Source organism: Balaenoptera borealis (genome assembly GCF_965194805.1).
Source record: "Balaenoptera borealis genome assembly, chromosome: 17".
NCBI lineage: Eukaryota > Metazoa > Chordata > Mammalia > Artiodactyla > Balaenopteridae > Balaenoptera > Balaenoptera borealis.
The window spans coordinates 11,330,589-11,353,189 of record NC_138876.1 but is presented as its reverse complement, the minus strand read 5'-3'; the positions used below and the strand labels follow the sequence as shown (position 1 = coordinate 11,353,189).

At 38.8% G+C, this 22,601-nt stretch overlaps 1 protein-coding gene across 16 annotated transcripts in view; it reads left to right on the top strand.

Annotated features, from left to right (window-relative positions):
* LOC309614571 (uncharacterized protein) overlaps positions 1 to 22,601 on the top strand; it is a gene marked incomplete at its 5' end in the record, with an annotated part of 295,377 nt that overhangs the window by 119,494 nt on the left and 153,282 nt on the right. The window contains one exon of one of the 16 annotated variants that reach the window (XR_014236276.1): positions 12,003 to 15,613. The exons of 14 other annotated variants lie outside the window; for them this stretch is intronic. Of the gene's footprint in view, positions 1 to 12,002; positions 15,614 to 19,416; positions 19,668 to 22,601 lie in introns of those variants that run through there. One more of the 16 variants, XR_014236275.1, reaches the window with a different exon arrangement.

The window sequence follows — 22,601 nt, the reverse complement described above, 5'->3', positions numbered from 1 at the left end:
ATATGGTTAGGATGAAGGAGGAGTGGAGGAAGGGTCTGGGCTGGGAGAATCAAAGGAGATGGGTGGGAGCTGTTCCCAGACAAACCTTCGGTGTTTGTCGTTCACATCCCCCAGCCCCACTTTCCCTTTCTACATCCCTCCCCCATCTCCTTTCTGGTAACTACACTGACCTGGCAGAAAGAGCTCAGACTGTGAAAGCAAAACAGTTGTCTTCAAGCATAGGCCCAGTTCAGGGCCAGGAATATAATAGACACTCAGAATATGCTAAATGAATGAAAGTTTCCATCATTTTTCCATCACAGGGATGTTCTTTTACCTCTCTGAGCTTCAATTTCTCTATCTGTGCTATGGCGATAATAATGCTACCTCGAGTGTGGTGTAAAGGCAAGTCAGCAGGTATGACATGTTCCTAGCACAGAGACTGGTGCACTCCGGGGGCCCAGTTAGTGTTAGCGTAAATCTTATCATGAAAGGGGCTTTGGAACTTGGCAACTGTGCTGGAACCAGATCATCTGAAAACTGTTCCTCCAGAGGCTTACACAGGTACTCAGGCTAAGGTTTGCAAGAGATGCTGAGCACACCTGGACCAGGTGAACAAAATCGTCCTCCTTTGAGAAGGTATGTATGCACTGTCACCGGCCTTCCAGCATCTCTGTCATACAGACCAACTAGCTTCATTAGAGCTGGGCAGCGGCTTCCTGTGCCCTCCAGGGCAGTTTTATGTCCTGCAGACATGAGCTGGGGATTGTCAATCCAGTGATCAATGGGAAAGCCCTTCTCTGTGCTTAGTCTATCAATGAAATGTTTCCTCTCTCCCACCACAGGAGAGACTGCTGCACTAGTTCCACAGCATAGGTTTGGCACCTATAGTACTATGGTAATTGTATTCAATTCAAATTTTAGTGAAAGAATGAATGAATGTAAAGAAGTGATAGTAAATCTCTATAACCTTCCTTTGGATTCATAATGTGCTTTCTATCAGTCTCATTGGTCACTTGACTTCCAGGTTGATGTAGCATGACTCCTAGCTGCTTTGCCATCATTTGAGAACTTTGAGCTATCACGGATGTTAGCAAGACAGTTTGGCCTAGTCACGACTGGAGAGGTGTTTAGGGAAGAGAAGGAAGGCGTGACTCTCTGTCAAAGTTGTTGTTGTTGCCTAAGGAGGCTAATCTTGCCCAGATCTCTGTGCCTGTTTGGTCTGTACCCATGTTCCTCCTAAAACCCAAGGAATCAGGATGCCTTTCCCACTTGTGATTCCACTTCAGGACAGCTTTCCCATCTTTTCCCACCTCATAATGAAAAATTTTCCCAGAGAGTGAAGTAAATCTGGCTCAGATTCCAGGAGAGACCATATCCTGTCTCAGCCTTGAGTTGTTTGTTTTGGGGGCCTTTGAGTTTTGATCCTACCACCTATCAGAATGGAGAATGAGTATATTATTTTAATATACTTACATCATTAACCTATTGATACATAGATTTATTTTCTCATATTAATATATTTATAGTTAATATTGTTCAATATTTTCATTCTTCTAAAGATTTATTGAGTGTATAGTTTGTTCAGGCATTTTTATACACATAATTGGTGGGGTTCCTGACATTATGGAACTTATAACTCTAGAAGAGGATACATATAAACAAATAAGCGAATGTGCAACTAAGTTCAAATATGCTGGATGGTGAAAGAAAATAAACTGTGAATACTACAGAGCTTCTCTTAGAACTATTTTTATTCTGTCACTCACTCATCAAACATTTAAGTGCTTAGCACACACAAACATCCTTTTTTCGTGCTAAAGATAGGGCAGTGTATAAGATAAAATCTTTGTCCCCAGGAGCATGTATTTAGCTAGGGAGTAGGAAGTTAAATATCAAATTATACAATTAAGTGTTTTAAAGGAAAAGTATAGGGTGCTAAGAAGGTATAAAATGAGGCATTATAACTTAGTCTCAGGCTGTCAAGAAATTCTTCTTGGTAGATAGAGTAATGGCCACCAATGAATTATATTTTGCTGTAGACACACCCTTATGAGGCCCCCTTCTCATTGATTCTGGGCTTGGCCATGTGATTAGCTTTGGTCAGTGGGACACAAGCAAATCTGAAGTGCGCAGAGGTGTGAAAAGCACTTGTGCACTGGAGCTTACCCTCTCTTGATGCTGGGAATTCTTCTGCCACCACATGAAGAAACCCAGGCTGATCTGCATGAAGTGTTGTGGCCCAGCCAGCACCCAGCTTCCACACACAGACGTATGCATGAGGACATCTTAAACTACCACTTACAGAGGAGATGCCAATGACTGCAACTGCGTAAGTGACCCAGGTGACACCAGCAGAAGACCTACCCAGCTAAACCCAGCCTGAATTGCTGATCAGAAGAATCATGAGCAAATTGAATGGCTGCTGCTTTAGGTTTAGGTGGCTTTGGGGTGGTTTGTCAGTCAGCAAAGGCTAAATGATATAGAAATAGATACCTATAAGTGGGCTGTTTTTATAGAAAAATCTAACATACGAGTTAAGAGCTTTTGGACTGGGCAATGGATAGAGGATGGAAAGTGGCGAGGAAACTGTTATCAGAGTCTTATAAAATGGTGAAAACCAATTCATAGAGTCTGGAGAAGTGCTAAGGAAACGGCTTTTGGAAGTTAGAAAACAGTTGATTTGTTTTTTGTAGCAGTGCCAAATTGCCATCTGAGTTAACTGGAAAAGAATATTCCTAATATTCCTAATAAATTTGCTGATCTGGCTAAGGAAATTACCAGAAAGAATGTTGAAAGTGTCAATTGGCTTCTTTTTCCTACATATGGTTAGGTACAGGAAGAGAGAGATGAGCTAAAGAGAGAACTATTCATTTTGTAAGCAGTGTAGAGGGACTATAATGTAACCAAGACTTTCTGAGTTGGAAAATAAAACTCTTTCACAGCTCTTTTTCAAGCAGGACATGGCCTCAGGTTAAAGATTAAATCAAGGATATAGCTTCACAATTCTTTGTTAATATCTCTAAAATATTTAAAGTTATGCTTAATAGACCCTCTCAGCTAGACAAAACTGCTTCTAAGAATTTTAATGGCTTCTTCCTGTTGAAGCATAGTCCCAAAACAGCCCTGATAAGTCTAGTACAAGAAGACTATCTCAAAAAGGGATTGTGGATGTGGATTTTGACTACTAGAGTGGATGCAATGTGATACATAGCAAACCCAAAAAGGTTTTAAGGGAGTTACACAATCTAAGATGAAAGGAAATGGGACCTTCCTCCAAACCCCCATTTTTCTTTGAATAAGAGTATTTATTCAGTATTTTACTACGGGAGAGTAGTAGTCTAAGGAACCTATCCTAGTGAGCACAGCCAGAATAGGGAGGGGCCTGACAACATACACCTTGTTGTACTTTATAATTTCGATAAACCAGTGACGATTCTTTTTGCCTTCCATTCCTTCCCTTTTTGAATGAAAGTATATATTGCAGTTTTTCTGTTTCTATTTCACCATTGTAGTTAGTTATTTGGCAGTAGATAACTTGTCTTTTTATTTCTCATGTCTCTGCATCAGTAAGGATCATAGCCAAGGAACTGCTCTCAAGGAGCTTCATCTGCATCTAGACTTAATGCAGATTACAAGATCAGAGACTTTGAGACTAATACCATGACTGAATGATATCTGGGGACTCTTGTTAGGGAGTTAATATGTTTTCTGAGTTAGAGGGGCATGAGCCATCGGGGCCAAAGGGAAAACTGTGGTAAACCCCTTATTTATCATGACTCTATGTGTGCATGCCCTTGGGTAGTCCCTTCCCACGTGACTCTGGGCTTGGCCCTGTGACTTGTTTTCACTGATGGAACATCAGAAGGTGTGAGGCAGGCAGTCACTTTGTGCATTGAAACTTGCTTTGTCTTGCTGTTGGGGACTCTGCATCCATGTGAAGAAGTTCAGGCTAGTCGCTGGAGCTATATGGCCCAGATGAGAGCTTACATATGCCAGATAAATGAATCTTAAACGATCCTCAGGTGATGATCTAAATAACTGAAACTGCATCAGTGATCCTAGGGGCCAAGCAGAAGAAATGCCCAGCCCACATTGTGTACCCACAGTTTCATGAGAATAAAATAGCTTTTTAAGCCACTAGGTTTTGAGGCAGTTGGTTACTCAGCAAAGGTGTATACAGCTTTTCGGAGGCAATGACATTTAAATTGGAATATGAAGGCTCAGTGGAGATTAGTTAGGCAAGGCAAGGAGAAGCAATTTTCCAGGTAGAGGGAATAGCATAGATGAAGAACTACTCATGTGGTGAGTTTGAGTTGCGTGGAAGTAGATCAGAGTGCATAGAACAAGAAGAGTGAAAATAGTATGAAATAAGTTTGGTGAGGCAAGAGGTAGACAGATTATGCATGGCTCCTGTATTCATTGGCTATGGCTACAATACTGCTGTATACTAAAACACCCCAAAATTCAGTGGCTTTAAACAATCATTACTCATCATGCTTCTGCTTATCAAATTTAGGATCAGCTGCTGTAAGCTGGGCTCAGCGGGGCAGCTCTGTTTCAGGATGCTGGTGATTCTGGGCTTGACTCCTCACTGTGGTTTGAATGCAGGTCTTTTCCACATGGGTTTATGCTTAGGCCCAGGCTGAGAGGCAGTAACTACCTAGAAAACTCTTTTCATGGTGACAGCAGAGGTGCAAGAGAGAAATCTAACCACGCAAGCACGTTTTTGTTTATTTATATCTCATCTGTGAATATCCCATTGGCCAAGGCAAGTCACATGGATGAACCCAAAGTCAAGAGCAGGAAGTACGTTTCAATCGCCAGAATTTACAGTGGAATACTTTGGGTCAAAGCACGTCACACTGTTCATAACAGCACTATTTATAGTAGACAAAAAGTGGAAACAATCCAAATGCACATTAACTGGGGAATGGATTTAAAAAATGCATATCCATATAATGGAATATTCTTTGACAATAAAAAGAAAAAAGTATTGATACATGCTACAATATGTATGACCGTCAAAGACATTATGCTAAATGAAAGAATCCAGACACAAAGGACTGCATATTGTATGGGTACATTTATATGAAATTTCTCAGAAAGGCAGATCAACAGATCAAAACCTGTATCAGTGGTTACTCGGGGCTGAAGGTTAGAGTGAGAAGTACTGCAAAGGGACAAAAGGTTGATAGAAATATTCTAATACTGGATTTGGGTGATGACTACACAACTGTATTAATTTAATAAAAATCATTGAACTGCTCACTTACAATAAGTGAATTTTATATGTAAATCATATTTCCATACTGGTATTAAAATGTATAGCTAATGGAACGAAAGATACCTTGACCTTGTACTTATAACAATGAAACCTTTTCGAAAGCACTATTAAATAATTACTTTATACAATGTAGAAATATTTTCAAAACTCTGGCTGACTGCTGTCTCTTTAAGCAATTGTTGAGGTAAAATTTTTCTTCAAAAGTATTATGGCGAATTTTACAGTCATTTTCCTTAGTTAATCAACTTTGGCTGTAAATAATAAACATTTTTTTTTATTTCATTCTTTGAGCTACTGCATTTTAAGTTAGTGCATGTGGTCTTAAAAACTGGCACACATAAAAGCAGCTGCAATTAATGAAGTATGCTCTACTTACTGACTTTTCATGTAATATGTACAACAGAAACATGCTCTTATAAACAGGTCGAGAACTGTAAAATGTTCACTAATTGCTGGAATTTGTTCTTCTGTTTGGAATAAAAGTGGATTTAACAGTCAGAATAGCTATTCAAGGGGTAATAGAAGCAGGAAGAGGGGACCTCTGTTATTAGCTAATCTAGCAATTATCCCCAAATCGGAGCTTATGTTCTCCATGAATATCAACTGAGTTTGTTGAGGAGGTGCAGCTGGAGACGTGAAAACAGCTGTCTACTCTAATGCAAAATTCCTTTGGTTAGGAGAATGCACTAACATTAATCTAAGAGATGTAGAATGAACTTAATTCTCTAAGTGGAAAATGCTGAATTCTATCACAGGCCAACAGCAATTCTTCATACTTCCTTTCAAAGCACATGGAGCATGTGCCCACTGTGACGTTATCTCAGTTACAAACTCTTCCAAATTATTGTTTACAAGTTAAGCATTTATACTGAAACTAGGTGAACATGCCTGAGATCCTGGTCAAGGGTGAGCTTAGGAAATTGCTTCTACATTCTCTTTCTATTAAGAGGTTTGGGAGGAAGTTACAACTAAGAATGAACACAAGAGTAATTGAAGGTCTCAACTTACAAAACGTCATCACAGACCTCACCTCTAAGCTAATAAATATTCATCAAGAACTTTAATGAACCCCATTCATTCTTCTAGGTATTCTACTCATATTATTTCATTCAAACTGCCTTTGAAGAAATTCTTGTTCAAGTCCTTAAGTAGTTCTTATACTTATTTGGTTCTCAGTTTTTGTGAAATCTGTATCATTACAATGTACATTCAAGGGTTCAGGAACTTGAAGTGCTTATTTTTTTAGTTGAAGTATAGTCAATTTATAATGTTATATTAGTTTCAGGTGCACAACATAGTGGTTTGATACTTTAGATTATCCTCAGAGTTATTATAAAATATTGGGCTATATTCCCTGTGCTTTACATTACATACTTGTATGTTATTTTATACCCAGTAGTTTGTACCTCTTAATCCCCTTCCTTGATTTTGCCCCTCCCCACCCTCTCTCCACTGGTAACCATTAGTTTGTTTTCGATAACTATGAGTGTTTCTGTTTTCTTATGTTCATTCATTTTGTTTCTTAGAGTCCACTTATAAGTGAAAACATACATTACTAAGTATAATACTCTCCAGGTCCATTCATCTTGTTGCAAATGGCAAAATTTCATTATGTTTTTACTATATTTTGTTGTGTGTGTGTGTGTGTGTGTGTGTAATCAAATCTTCTTTATCCAATCACCTGTTGATGGACACTTAAGTTGCTTCCGTATGTTGGCTATTGTAAATAATGCTGTTATGAACATTGAGGTGCATACATCTTTTCTAATTGGTGTTTTCATTTTCTTCAAATATATATACCCAGGATTAGAACTGCTAGATATTATGGTAGTTCCATTTTTAATTTCTTGAGGACTCTCCATATGTTTTCTAGAGTGGCTGCAAAAATTTACATTCCCACCAACAGTATATTAGGGTTCCCTTCTCTCCACATCTTTGCCAACATTTATTATTTGTTGTCTTTTTGATTATAGCCATTCTAAAAGGTGTGAAGTGATATCTCATAGTGGTTTTGATTTGCACTTCCCAGATGATTAGTGATGTAGAGCATCTTTTCATGTGCCTGTTGGCCATCTGTATGTCTTCATGAAAAAATATTTATTCGGCTCTTCCCATTTTTGAATCAATCTTGTTTATTTTGATACTGAGCTGTATGAGCCATTTATATATTTTTTTGATATTAACCCCTTATCAGACATATAATTTGCAAATATCTTCTCCCATTCATTAGGTTATTTATTTTTGTTGGTTTCCTTTGCTATGCAAAAGCTTTTAAGTTTGAATAGGTCTCATTTATTTATTTTTGCTTGTTTCCCTTGCCTGAAAAGATAGATGCAAAACAACATTGCTACGACTTCTGTCAAAGAGTGTACTGCCTATGTTTTTTTCTGGGAGTTTTGTGGTTTCCAGTCTTACATTTATCTTTAATCCATTTGAGTTCATTTTTGTATATGGTATGAGAAAATGTTCTAAATTTCAATCTTTTATATGTAGTTGTCCAGTTTTCCTAACACCACTCATTGAAGAGAATGTCTTTTCTACCTTATGTATATTCTTGTCTCCTTTGTCACAGATTAATTGACCATAAGTGTGTGGGTTTATTTCTGGGCTCTCCATTTTGTTCCATTGATCTGTGTCTGTTTTTGCTCCAGTACCATGCTATTTTGATTACTTTAGCTTTTTAGCATAGTCTGAAGTCAGGGAGCATGATACCTCCAGATTTGTTCTTTTTCTTCAAGATTGCTTTGTCAATTTGGGGTCTTTTGTTGTTCCATACAATTTTTAGGATTATTTGTTCTAGTTCTGTGAAAAATGTCATAGGTATTTTGAGAGGGATTGCATAGAATCTGCTTTGGGTCGTATGGAAATTTTAATTAAATTCTTCAAACCCATGAACATGGAATATCTTTCCATTTCTTTGTATCATCTTCAATTTCCTTCTTCAGTGTCTTATAATTTTCAGAACATAGGGCTTTCATCTCCTTAAGTTTATACCTGGGTACTTTATTGTTTTTGATGTGATTGTAAGTGGGATTGTTTTCTTGCTTTCTCTTTCTGATAGTTCATTATTATTGTGTAGAAAAGCAACAGATTTTTGTATATTAATCTTGTATCCTGCGACTTTACTGAATTCATTCATTCTAATGGTTTTTTCGGTGGAGACTTTATGGTTTTCTATATATAGTATTATGCCATCTGCAAATAATGATAGGTTTACTTCTTCCCATCTAAGTTGGATGCCTTTTGTTTCTTTATCTCATCTGATTACTGTGGCTAGAACTTCCAATACTATGTTAAATAGAAGTGGTGACAGTGGGCATCCTTGTCTTATTCCTGATTTTAGAGGAAAAGCTTTCCGCTTTTCACCATTGAGTATGATGTTAGCTGTGTCATAAATGGCCTTTATTATCTTGAGAAATGTTCCCTCTATACAATCTCTGTTGAGAGGTTTTAATCATAACTGGGTTTCGAATTTTGCCAGATGCTTTTTCTGCATCTATTGACATGATCATGTGATTTTTATCCTTTCTTTTGTTAAAATGGTGTATCATATTCATTTTTTGGATATTGAACCATTCCTTGCATCCCTGGGATAAATCCCACTTGCTCATGGTGTATGATCCTTTTTATATATTGTGGAATCTGGTTTGCTAATATTTTCTTGAGGATTTTTGCATCTGTATTCACCAGGGATATTGGCCTGTAATTTTCTTCTTTTTTGTTTGTAGTGTCTTTGGTATGTGGGTAACTAAATGTGGCCTCTTAGAATGAAATTGGGAGCATTCCTTTCTCTTCAATTTTTTCGAATAGTTTGTGGATAGGTATTAATTCTTCTTTACATGTTTGGTAGAATTTCCCTGTGAAGCCATCTGGTCCTGAGCTTTGTTTTTTTGGGAGTTTTTTGATTACTGATTCAATTTCAATACTATTAATTGTTCTGTTCATATTATCCATTTATTCCTGATTCTGTCTTAGAAGATTGCATGTTTCTAGGAATTTGTCAATTTCTTCTACATTGTCCAATTTGTTGGCATATAACTGTTCAGAGTATTCTCTTATGAGTTTTTTGTATTTCTGTGGTATTGGTGGTAATTTCTCCTCTTTCATTTCATATTTTGTTTATCTGGCTCCTCTCCCCCTTTTTTAATGCACCTAAAGGCTCATCCAATTTGTTTATCTTTTCTTAAAAACAGCTCTTGGCTTCATATTTTTTTATTTTTTCTCTATTTCATTTATTTTCTCTCTGATCTTTATTATTTCCTTCCTTCTGTTGACTTGAGGCTTTGTTTTTCTTTTTCTTATTCCTTTAGATGGTAGGCTGTGTTCTTTATTTGAGATTTTTTTGTGTGTTTTGAGGTATGATATAAACTTCCTTCTTAGAATTGCTTTTGCTACGTCTCATAGATTTTGGAAAGTTATGTTTTTATTTGTATTTGTCTCAAGGTTTTTTGTGATTTCCTCTTTGATTTCTTCATTGACCCATTGCTTTTTTTTTTGTAGTTGCATGTTGTTTAGTCACCACGTGTTTGTGGTCTTCCCATTTTTCTTCGTGTAATTGATGTTTACTTTCATACAGTTGTGGTTGAAAAAGATGTTTGATATATTTTCTGTCCTCTTAAGTTTGTTGAGACCCATGGCCTAGCATGTAATCTATCCTGGAGAATGTTCCATATGCCCTTGAAATGAATATTTGTTTTGCTGTTTTTGGGATGGAATGTCCTGTAGATATCAAGTCCAACGCATCTATTTTGTCATTTAAAGCCACTGTTTCCTTATTTTCTGTCTGTATGATCTGTGCATTGATCTAAGTAGGGTGCTAAAGTTTCCTACTATTACTGTATTATTGTCAGTTTCTCCCTTTATTTACTTTAATATTTGCTTTATATATTTAGGTTCTCCTGTACTGTGTGCATATATATTTATGAATGTTATATCCTCTTCTTTTACCCCTTTATCATTATATAACACCCTTATTTGTCTTTTATCATACCCTTTGTTTTAAAGTCTACTTTGTCTGATATGGATATTGGTAGCTCTGCTTTCTTTTCGTTTCCATTTTTATGGAATATCTTTTTCAATCCCCTCACTTTCAGTCTGTGTGTGTCTTTATCTCTGAGACGAATCTCTTAGCATATAGATGGTCTTGTTTTTTTTACTCAAATCATCCACTCAATATCTTTTGACTGGAGCTTCAGTCCATTAATATTTAAAGTGATTATTGACAAGCATGTGCTCAGTGCCATTTTGTTATTTGTTTTATGGTTGTTTTTATAATTTTTCTCTGTTCTTTCCTTCTTTTAGTCTCTTGTGATTTGATAATTTTCTTTAGTGTTATTTTTGTTTCTTTCTCTCTAGTTTTTGTATATCTATTGTAGTTTTTTTATTTGTGGTTACCATGTTGTTCATATATGCTGACCTACAACTATATCTACTCATTTTAAACTTAGTCATTTAAATTCCAACACATTTTAAAAACTTTACATTTTTTACTCCCTCCCCACCATGTTTTGTGTTTTTATGTTATATTTTACATCTTCATGCCTATCCCCTAACTGTATTGTAGTTATAGTTGATTTTACAATTTTTGTCTTTTAACTTTTAACCTCCATACTAGCTTATTTAAGTGCTCAATCCACAGGCTTTACTATATGATTGCCTTTACCAGTGGGATTTTTCCCTTCCTATAATTTCTTATTTTCTGTTGCACAACTTTTCTTGTTCAATTAAAGGTAGATCCTTTAACATATTCTTCTGCTTTCTCATTGTTTAACTTGCTCTCTCTCTATGAAATTAGATAAAACAGTTACCTTATCCCAGTCTTGAAGGTGTATCCTTGTGTGGAAGTGTCCTTATGCAGTCTGCATCTGCCCAGTGATTTGGTGGGAGAACTGTATCTGAAGTGAGCATGTACTGCATTGTCCCCTGGGGTGTGCTGGCAGCCACTTTCTTGGTGGGAGATAAGGCTGGAGTTAGAGAGGCTAGAGGCAAAGCCAGGTGCAAGCCGGGGCTTCTCCTATGCTCAGTGGCAGTCATTGCCCTAATGGGGGCTGGGGTTGATGGGCTGAACCTAAGGGGCAGGATCAGCTACCCTGAGGGCATTGGGTTTCTCCCAGGAGTGATGGCAGTCTTTGCCTCGGTTGGGGGTGTAGCCAGTGACCAGAGTCTTGGGGCTGCACTTCTGTGCTTCCCCCCTTCCCATCTCTGGTGTGCACACCTTGGTTAGAGGGGCAGGGTTGGCGCCACACCACTGAGCTGGCCCTGCCCCCTCCTAAGTGTATACAGGGAGGAGTGCTCTGATGTCGGTCTGCACCCTGGAGCTAGTTTCACTCCCTCTGGAGTGTGTGCAGATACACAGGAGCTGCCAATGGCTATCTCCAGTCAGAGGCAGGGCCAGTGTGTGAGCCAGCTCCATTCTCTCCAAGTGTGCACACTCTTGTTGGCTGGCAGCCTCCACCCTAGCGGGGAGCAGTGCTGGAGCAGGAACCTGTTGTGAGCTGGGGGTCATCCTGGGGTGGTTTTGGCAAGCTGGCCAGAGCCCCAGGCAATGCTCAGTCTGCTGCCTCTGTGCTGTGAGTAAGCAAGACTGTGTGCATGCCCTTCAAGAGTGGAGTCTCAGTTTCTTACAGCCCTCTGTTAAGCCCCATGGGTTTTCAAACCAGCCAAGGGGGCTCATCTTCCCAGTGTCGGACCCCAGTCTGAAGTGCCTAATATGTGGCTCAAACCTCTCATTCCTCAGGGAGGATCTTTGAGCCTGCGATACCCTGCTCCTCTTCTGTGTCCCCTCCTGGGGGTGTGGCCCCAACCACATCACTTCTCGTGCCCTCCGACTAGACTCTGTGGATCTTTCTCTGCATCATTGGTGGTAGGATAGTCGTTCTTCTAGTCCCCAGGTCAGTTTCAGAGAGAGTCACTCTATATGTCATTGTAGTTTGTTTTTTTTTTTTTCTTTATTCCCTTAAACCTTTTTGTTTTGTTTTGTTTTTTGGAATTGTATTTCATTTATTTATTTTTATACAGCAGGTTCTTACTAGTTATCTATTTTATACATATTAGTGTATATTGTAGTTTTGATTTGTTCATGAGGGGAGGGGAGCCCAGCATCTTCCTGCTCTGCCATCTTGATCTCTCTCAGGTGCTTATCATTAAATGGCTTTCCCAAGATTGCAAATGGTCTGGGGAGACAGTCAGGCCTAATCAAATACTGATTATATTGCCTCATAGCTCTGATTTGGGGCATGTTTCTTTAAATTTCAAAGTTTCAAAGTCCTCATCTAAGAGGAGATTTAATGATACATATTTCTTGAGTTTAAATGAGAAAATCCTCTCTTGACTCCAGTTCAACCTCCATCTACTGCTCTTCTTCCTTTAACAGAAAATTTTATTTAAAGAGTTTCCACATTTTGTCTCAGATTTTTCTCCTCCACTGTTTTCTACTTAATTTATGCTCACTTGTCAGTCACTCTATCAAGAGTTCTTACCATGATCAACAATCACCTGTCTACTGCATGATTTCAATGCCCTTCTTTCTATCCTTCCACTCCTGTCCTGTCAAATTCTAAACCAGATCATATCAGTCCTCTGCTCTGTGTGAAAAACTCCAGTGGCTCCCATTTCATGCAGAATAAGATGCAAACAATCTACTCACTTCTCTCTGGCTTTGTTTCCTACCACTCTTTCCAGGCTCATCCATTTAGACCTTGCTGGCATCTTACTCCTCCTAAAATATGTCAGGAATCCTCCTCCTTCTCTCTTTTTTCATTTTTCTGTTTTCCTGAAATTTCTTCTCTCTGTAACTCACTGCATGATGACTCCACACCTTCTGATTCAATTGTCAAAATCTCAGTGAGGATTTCCCTAACTATCCTGTTTAAATCTGCAGCCCTTCTACCCACCAGCACATCCTCTCTCCCTCCCTTCCTCCCTCCCTCTCCCCCTCTCTCCCTGTCCCTCTCTCTCCTTCCCCACCCCCCTCTCACGAACACACACACACACACACACACACACAAACACACACACACACACACACACACACACACACACACACACACACACACATATTATTTAGGAAACGAAATCTCTAAGAGATTAAAGAACATTCCCACCATTATAATGGTTCATGTAGTTAGTGGCAAAAGTGAGTTTCAGGCCTCCAAACTTCTATTCACTGTAGAAGAAACATTGGGTTAAGAGCTAGGAGGGCCATGCTTAAAGGCCCTGCTTATTTGCAGGACCTATGTGCTCTTAGGAAAGCCAAGTCACCCTGCTGGGTCTACATTTCCTCATTTGTAACTGAGAGCAAAGCATGGCTATTTGTCTCCTAAGCCTCTTCCTATTCTAAGCAATTTTTTTAAAGATCTCAAATGTCACTGGGAGCTAAAGATTGTCCTATAACTCCCTCGTCCACTCACGTAAGAAGTTGCATTATTTTTTTTCCAACATAGTGTTTCTGGTAAGTCATTGTAGCTGACGATCACAGGGAATAAACTACTTATCTCCGCAGTTATGTTTGACTAATTTCCTTTTGCTGAGGCAAATTGGAGAAGGAGGGCTCTGGACTTGTCTTTAGCTCTGTGGTGAACTGCTAATTCAAAACCACAGGGTGCTCTTTGAGAAACTGCAGACTTGCATCTGATAACCATTTTATGGGAATGTGCCTCGGCCCTTTAGTTGTGGTTCCCCGCAAGATGCCAAGATGAGTGCCATGCTTCCAGCAGATGAGAGCTCCATGGGGGTCTGTGCCAGAGACCTCTGACTACATCACTTGGCATTTGCTGATTTCTGCCTATTTTCTGTATAAGTGAACGTCTCTGGGCTACACTCTCATTTAAATCTTTGGTATTTTAGTGAAATTCACATGTGGTCAAGGGGAAATGCTATCTCCAGAATGATATAAAGTGAACCAAGAGAATTAGGTTCTAATGTTTAAGAAAAGACATAGAGAAGTTTTCCAATCATGGCCTTTATTTAGTTATTATTTTAGGAAGAGTATTATCTTTGTAAGATGTCAGCACCTCCATAAGCACTGACTTTTGAATTTCTGCCCAGTAAAGGCTGAGAGGGAATTGTCAGAATAAAAAGGGAACAAAAATGAAATAATAGTTGTCAAATCCCAGGAATATGGTATGCACTTTTAAAATACAATATTTTCTTTGGGAGGCATTAAAAATGGGGAAGAGCCCTACTCTGGAGCTAGACTGCCTGGTTCAAATCATAGCTCTATCACTTAAAGCCCCAGGACTTTGAGCAAATCAATTCACTTCTGTGATTTGGTTTTTGCATCTATAAAATGGAAATACTAATAGTAGTATACAAGGTTCTTGTTAAGAGTACAAAGGCATCTGAGATTATGAAACATTTGTGATTTCCCCTGTAGCACATTGCCTTCCATGTTCCTAACTCCTAAAGGACCTGACTTTCTCACGCAAAAGGCAAGAGATATGTTTATTCTCTGTTTATTGATGGCTTACTCTGTGCTGATACACTACATGCCGGAAAATGGGGATTAAATAATACATCCCCTTGCCCTTTAGACATTTATAGTGGGGTACAGGAAACACACATAAAAACAAATAACTAACTATTGCTTTTAAAAGTCTAGTGTTTTTATGGAGGAAGCATGTTAATAGAAAAAAAAAAATGTCTTGGTTTGCCGAGAAAACAGTATTTGGACTCTATCTGAAATACACATTAGGGATTGGGCATTGCAGACAGAAAAAACACTAACAACTCAGAGGCAGGAAAATACACAGTGTCTGGGAGCATATTTGCCAAGACTGCCTCATCTTTTGTTGGTCGTGTACATGTTGATCTCACCCATTATATTTAAAATGGCCTAATGGCTGGCAGAGACCCTTTCATCTCTGTATTTCCCTAGCAGAATGTCTTATATGTGATATAAGTGCAGACAATGTATGGTGGATTGGTTTTCATTGAAAATGTGATTTAGATAATTAAGTGCTATAGGATTTCAGAAGAAGGAGTAATTCATTCCATCCTGGAGGTTTCATGGACCAGTAAAGGATCAAGAGGATTTTTTTTGTGAGTCAGATTTTGGTAGAAGGGAATCCAATCAGAGCAAAGAACATGAGCAAATGCACTTTTAATCCCACTCTAGTTATCCTTTGGGTTCTAGGAGTCACATCATCAGAGAGGTGTATATGCTAGTTCCATGTTATTCACCTCCCCTTTGGCCAATAGTCTTTCCCTTCACCTTGAAGAGTGTCCTATTCCCAATCTACAGGCATGGAAACACAGTATTCAAGTTGACATCTACCTGTCCTCACTAATTTGTCCTGGGAATGGCAGTTAACCAATCAGACAAAATCACCCCAAAGATGACATAATCATTATCTGAGACAGTTAACCAATCAGACAATGGCAGTTAACCAATCAGACAAAATCACCCCAAAGATGACATAATCATTATCTGAGACCCTCCAAAGTTTCACAACTTTCCAGTTACATTGTAAAATACTCTCCCTGTCGCCCTCTCCCTCTCTCTCTCCCCCCGCCTCTAGTTGGCTTATATTTTCTTTATGTACTTTCAGATAAAAGATTCCACCCTAATACAAGATGAGAAACCATCATTTTGGGAATTACCTCCTTAGAATCAGAGGTTTAAGTATCACATGGAAGGAAATTCTTATAGCTGTGACCTAAAAAACAACTAAGCAAAAAAGCCAGGATTGGACTCAACATAAATAACTGATTAGTCAATGAGGCAGAATCTAATGTTGACTCTACTTTATTACACATATCGGATAGCCTCACACCAGCACTTGAAAGTCATACACACAAGCAACAACCTATGAAGACTAAATTGTGTAGTCCTGGTCTTTAGTGACCGGCTATGATTCTCATTAATTTTTCATTCATTCATAACCCAGTCATGAATTGATTATTATGGCATTCATTCAACAAATGACCATATGACCAGTTTGAAGAGTGTGAGAGAGACTGGGTATGTCCTAGAGAATGGGAAAGCTAACTGGTTTTAGAAATCGTTCTCTTCAGTTCCCTCAAGTCCCCTGAAGCATACCTCCAGCCAATGTTTCTGCCAACTACTGTTAAAATAAGTGTTGTATAATTGCTCCAGGCTATAGTGATGTTATGACATCTGAAATATTGTCAAAGAACTTTCACCAATTCCTAACTGCCTTCTGACCTTTACCCTCTCTTTCCTCAACCATGTACTTGAGAACCAACATCCAACCTGATGCTCTTTTAGCTACTTTCTAACACATCTAACACGTATCTTACACATCTCTGGCCAGCCATCATAACTTAAAAAAAAAAAAAAAATCCACAGAGTACAATATAAGTGGAGGAAGGGTGGCTCACAGTGAAGTGAGCAACATGGTGGCCCATTGCAGAACATCCTCAACTCATGTTAACATGGTAGAGACCACGTATCATTGGCTGAGACCTTTTACAGTGTGGCTCACCAAAGCTCACTGCTCCAACCAACTGGCTGAGAGCACAAATAAGTAAAATGTATATTAAGGGCATAATGTAATGTGTTGAGATACATATAAATAAAAATATTGCAGACACAAAAAGCTTTCCACTAATCCATTCTGTATGGAGAGTCATTCTAGGGATATATGTGTTTAGGTGAAGGAAATGCATTGAGAAAAACCGGAGGTTAGACATCCCATGCACTACCCATTATGCCACAGCTGGTGCGATCCCACTTCTGGGTATATATGCAGAAGAAAGGCAATCAGTATCTCAAAGAGATACGTGGGTTCCCCATGTTAATTGTAGCTTTATACACAATAGACAAGATATGGAAACAACCTAAGTGTCTACTGATGAAAGAATGGATAAATGTGTATGTGTGAGAGAGACACAGAGAGACAGAGACAGAGAAAGACGGAGACAGAGAGAACGTGCATGCTTGTATTTATTTCTCTCTAGAAGCGGCAGCCTTTCCTCAGATTTCAGTCTGTATGGTTCCCTGTAGCCTCAGGCCTTACTGGCTTGAAGAAAATTTATGATTTTGCACTCGACACTCTTCCCAGTGTTCTATATCTTAGGTAGAAATGAAACTCTATTGTTTATTCTTTCAACAAATATTTCTGGAGAACCCATGGTGTTTCAATAACCACTTTATGCACTGGAGTAACAGGTTGAAAGTTTAGTCTCTAAGTTCCAGAAGCTCACAGTCTTTTGAAATTAACATGTCTCACATTTTAATTCAACTTAGTAAATACTCTTAAGGGAATATACACAAAGAACTATGGGAGTGTGGAACACAGAATGAACAATTCTACACAGCAAGCTTAAACTGGGTGATAGAAACAGTTACACCTGAGTTGGATTTTTAAAGAAAAATTCTTAGCTCTGCTGTGGGGTATTTAGAAGGAAATTTCATGCAGAAGAAACAGCATTTGAGAAAGCACAGTGCTATGAAAAGTCTGTTGTGTCCACGGAGTATTTAGCAATTTAATATGTCAGAAGCACAGGGAGCATGTGGCATGTGTTAAGCAGACGTCGTGTATGTAATAGATTTTAAAGGGAAGCCAGGTGGCTTAATTTGTTGTTGTTGGTTTTGATGTAGTGCATATGGGACCCACAGGTACTCAGGTACTGCTGGGTAGATTCAAGTATTTATACTTAAACCGAAGGTCTCATTTTTCCTTCAATGATCAGTCTTCTCTGTTTTATAGAATAGGTAATTCATGCCCACTTTATCTTTCTTTCATTCACTGGAACTTTTCAATTCCTATCTCTAATTTAAAAAATTTAAAATTCAGTTTATATCACATGAAAATCTATGTTTAGAGCTTCCTGCGAACGATTGAAGGAGTTAACAGTTCTGGCTGAGATTCTTATATGGGAGTGATAGGCTAGGACTGAGGAGCTCTTTCTTCCTTCATAAAGGTCATGTGTTCTTCTTAGTCCCCACCTGACATGCTCCCCAGAGTCCTCAGATGGCCTGCTTCACAGCATTACTTTATGCCCCGGGTCCCTGTAGGATCTTGAGCATCCTTGCTCTGTTATCTTCAAGCACAGCTTTCATGTATGTCTTCTCCCATCTCCCAAGCCTTACACAGGTCATTATACCCCAGGCGCAGTACCTGCCAGGACTGTCTTCTTTAAATCCTTAACATCAGTGACACCCCCTGAGTTAAGTTTACCAGACACATTCACATTCATGATCTTATTTGACACTAATCTACTTAGGTGTGCATGGCAAATATGGAAAGTGTTCCATATATATCTATATCTATATCTATATCTATATCTATATCTATATATATATATATATATATATATATATATAATGTTTTAAATATACGAGGATACTGAGGCCCATGCCAGAGCTAGTAAATACTAAAATTCAGCTTAAAAACTCACATCTTTTGTCACTTAGTGTCAGACTTTTTCTCTAAGACACTGGGCTTCGCATTTCCAGCTGTTCTTTGTATAATTCCAACCACCACTGAGCAGTCCACTCATTTCAATAGCCTCTCACCTCACTGCCTTTCTCCAGGCTTCCACACATTTTTGGTTTCCTTATTATGTCTTTTTCACTAACTTGAATTAGCCTGGAATGAAGAAAATGCAAGTTGTTTCAGTGGTTTAAACAGTTATGCTCCCATCTCCCTCCAAAATCAACAAAAACTACTGAGTCTATAAATTTAAAAGTAGAATTTAGACCAGTAATTATAGTTATGGAGTTAAAGAATTTTCTATGTTTTTTTTTTTTTTCTTTTCTTAGGCTTATCATCTCAGAGTAGAAATCTGAATTCCTGATCCTCTTTTTCCAGTAATTTCATGTGAGAAGTACAAATCTGTTTACCCAGCATGCCTAATGACCATTACTAGAATAAATAAGGGGAGTCAATAGACATACTCTTTGAGTCTGTCTTTCGAAACATAGTAACATCACATGACACATATTCCCAGAGGAATCAGTTGCCTTTTTAAGCAAAAGATGGGTTTTTAAGACAAATGTTTTTTTATTCCCTCCACAACACCCAGAGAAAAATGTAAGAATTCAGACAAGATCAACTGAAAAATGCATAATGTAGGGATTTACCATTTGTGTGGCATAGAAACAACTTGCCTTTTAAAACATCATTATTTACGAATTTGACTTTAGCTGCTCTGTGTACATCTTTTCTTTTCTTCTTTTCTGGCCAAGTATTTGTGACATGAAAAATGGAATGGCATTTATCACTAGTTTGATACTTCTAGAAGTATATTAAGTAGAAAGAAGCTGACCTCACTAAGTGAAAGGACATCACACCTAAGAATTCAAAGAGCCGGTCACAATTACCCGCCTTGTTTTACCTGCTGTTCTACTCCACTCTGAAGCTTTTCTGTTGGAGATTGTGGCAGTTGCAAACTAAAATATGAGTTAATCCTCCTCTTTCATCATTAAGAAAAATGGGTATGGTATCCAAAACAGTGATTTACATCAAATAAAATCATTCGGGGCCTTGTATATGTGTGTGAGATATATGTGTGTGTGTGTGTGTGTGTGTGTGTATATATATATATATATATATTTATATATATGGGGAGAGAGAGAGAAATTGACTATAAGGAATTGGCTCCTGTGATTATGAAAGTGGGCAAATTCTAAAATCTGCAGGGTGAGTCAGCAGCCTGGAGACCAGAAAGACCATTAGTTTAGTTCCAGCCTGAGTTCAAAGGCCTGGGAACCAGGAGGGCTGATGGCATAGTTTCTACCCAAAGACTGGCAAACTCAAGACCCAGGAAATGCCAACATTTCAGTTCGAGTCCGAAGGCAGGAAAAAAAAGCAGATGGCCCAGTCTGAAGGCAATCAGGCATGAAAGAATTCTCTCTCACTGGGGGATGGGTCAACATTTTGGTTCTAGCCAGGCCTTCAACTGATTAGGCGAGACTCACCCACATTAGGGAAGACAATCTGCTTTACTCAGTCTGCTAATTTAAATATTCCTTTCATCTGAAACACCCCACAGAAACACCTGGAATAATATTTCACTAAATGTCAGGGCACCCCATGGTCCAGGCGAGCTGACACAGAATATTAACCATCACACAGGGGAATCCATTAAGGAAGGATATACTCCTCATAGCTCACTCAGAAGTTTTTTAAGCCTTCAGTTCCCAGCAGCTGTTAGACTGAGGGCCTCTATGTTTTACTAGTTGTTAGCTGGTGGTTACCCTCAGTTCTTGCTGCATGGGCCTCTTCAGCATAACAGCTGGTTTCAGCAAAGGCAACAAGAGAAAGATAATCTGCTAAAAAAATGGAAGTAACTGTCTTTTAACTAGATCACAGAATTAATAGCCTAACACCTTTGCCATATTCTATTGGTTAGAAGCATGTCACTGGGTTCACCCATACTGAAGTCAAGGAAATTACATAGAGTTGTGAACACCAGGACGTGGACATCATTGGGGGCCACTGTAGAAGCCTACCTTTCACACAATTGAAATGCATGTTGAACGTTTGAGTGAGGAAGAAATACAAACATTTGAACCGAGAAAAGGGGACTTGTCTCAAAGTTACAAAATCTGGATTTGAGAGACATTTTTTAAAAATCTTACTAGCTCCATAAGCTTGTGCAAATTAATTACTATCATTTAGCCTATTTCTTCATATTAAAATGGGTATATGGTTTTATGTTGTATTCCCTTTTTCTTCTGGTAAGAGAACTTGGTTTTCTTTTTCCCTCCCATCTCAGGTCAAGTGATTAAGGTAGAGCTGATATAATTTCCCCATTCCTATAGGGATGGGCATAGGAATCAGGTCTGACCATGCAAAGCCATAATGACTAGTTCAGAATGGAACGCAAGAGCCATTCTGTGTTCATGAGAAGCAGGTATAGGACGTTTTCTGAAAGTGTTGGGCAAGTGAAAGCCTTTTCTTCTTTTTAAAAATTTTATTTATTCATTTATTTATTTAAAATTCTTTATTTTATTTATTTGTTTATTTGGTTGCATCAGGTCTTAGTTGCGGCTCATGGGCTCCTTAGTTGTGGCAGGTGGGCTCCTTAGTTGTGGCATGTGAACTCTTAGTTGCAGCATGCATGTGGGATCTAGTTCCCTGACCAGGGATCGAACCCGGGCTCCCTGCATTGGGAGTGCAGAGTCTTATCCACTGTGCCACCAGGGAAGTCTTTTCTCAGTGAGGTTAAAGCTGAGAGAATGTGAGCCTCAAGTTGCCTGTGGCCATGTGGTTATTGAGTAGGAAAAGTCTGAAAGAGAATAAAGCAAACACAAAAATTCGATTCTGAGATGTAGAGAAAGAGGTGGATTCCTAAAGATACTGACGTGGATCCAGCCTTGCCTGAAGCTAGACAACCCTAACTCTTATACGAGTTAATATATTTCTGCTTAAGTCTATTTGAGTTGTGTTTCTGGCCATTGCCTGATCTATCCAGTGCGTAGAACACAGCTGGCTCTCAACAAATGTACACTGACTAATGTATAAAAGAGCAATTTTTGGAAGTTTAGCATTGAAATCCAAGGGGCAGGAAGTTGAAATATATCCCCCCACTGAGTCTTCCTGAGCCCTAAAATTCTATGATTGGCTGCTTCCCGGAACACTTCTTTGAGACTTCTCTTTTGAACTCATGTCCAGAATATTTAGGAATGGCTTAGGCTGCTCTTTTCTGTTGATTCATCCCTATCCCCAGGCTCACTGCTGAGTAGGTGGGCCAAACTCATAAAACTCTATCTCTTAGCAGCCTCGGGCACAGGAAACTGGCCTGTAGAATTTCCAAAAGGAAAAAAAAAAAAAAAAAAGAAAGAAAGAAAATCACCCAGCATATAAGACCCAGAACAGGAAGCAAAACTAATGAAAGAATGTCCTGGGCTTTCACAGGAAATTATTCTCACTCCACCTCTATAAAAAGTAACAGATTTGACCCCTGATTTCTCCCCACCTCCTTCTCTCCCTAACTTTCCAATAGAGGCGACGGGGGAGCAGGAGCCAGACTGAGGCAATGAAAGACAGACCACTTTTCCCAAAAACGATCATCAGAAACCATTTTGTCATAGCCAGAGGCTGCCATAGCCAGAGTAGTTAAGGCTAGTGAGTTGCTGAATTAGACAGTTTTGAGTGAAGAAAGTCATAGCAGTTACTGGTGGTCACAGAAGCACAGTATCTCTTTCAGATAAGAAACTAGAGAACTGAACAGAAAAAAAAATATATGTTCAGGCTGCTTTTCTCGCTGTGTTTTTTAGTATTCATCAAGGGAAGTTCAAGACATTTTACATCTAATACCTTGATTCGATTTTGATACTGTATGAGGGTTGAAAGGGAAAGGCCGAAATGCAATCAATGATCCTAGACCAACGAGGCCCCAGGCTGAATCCTCTGAAGAATTGGTT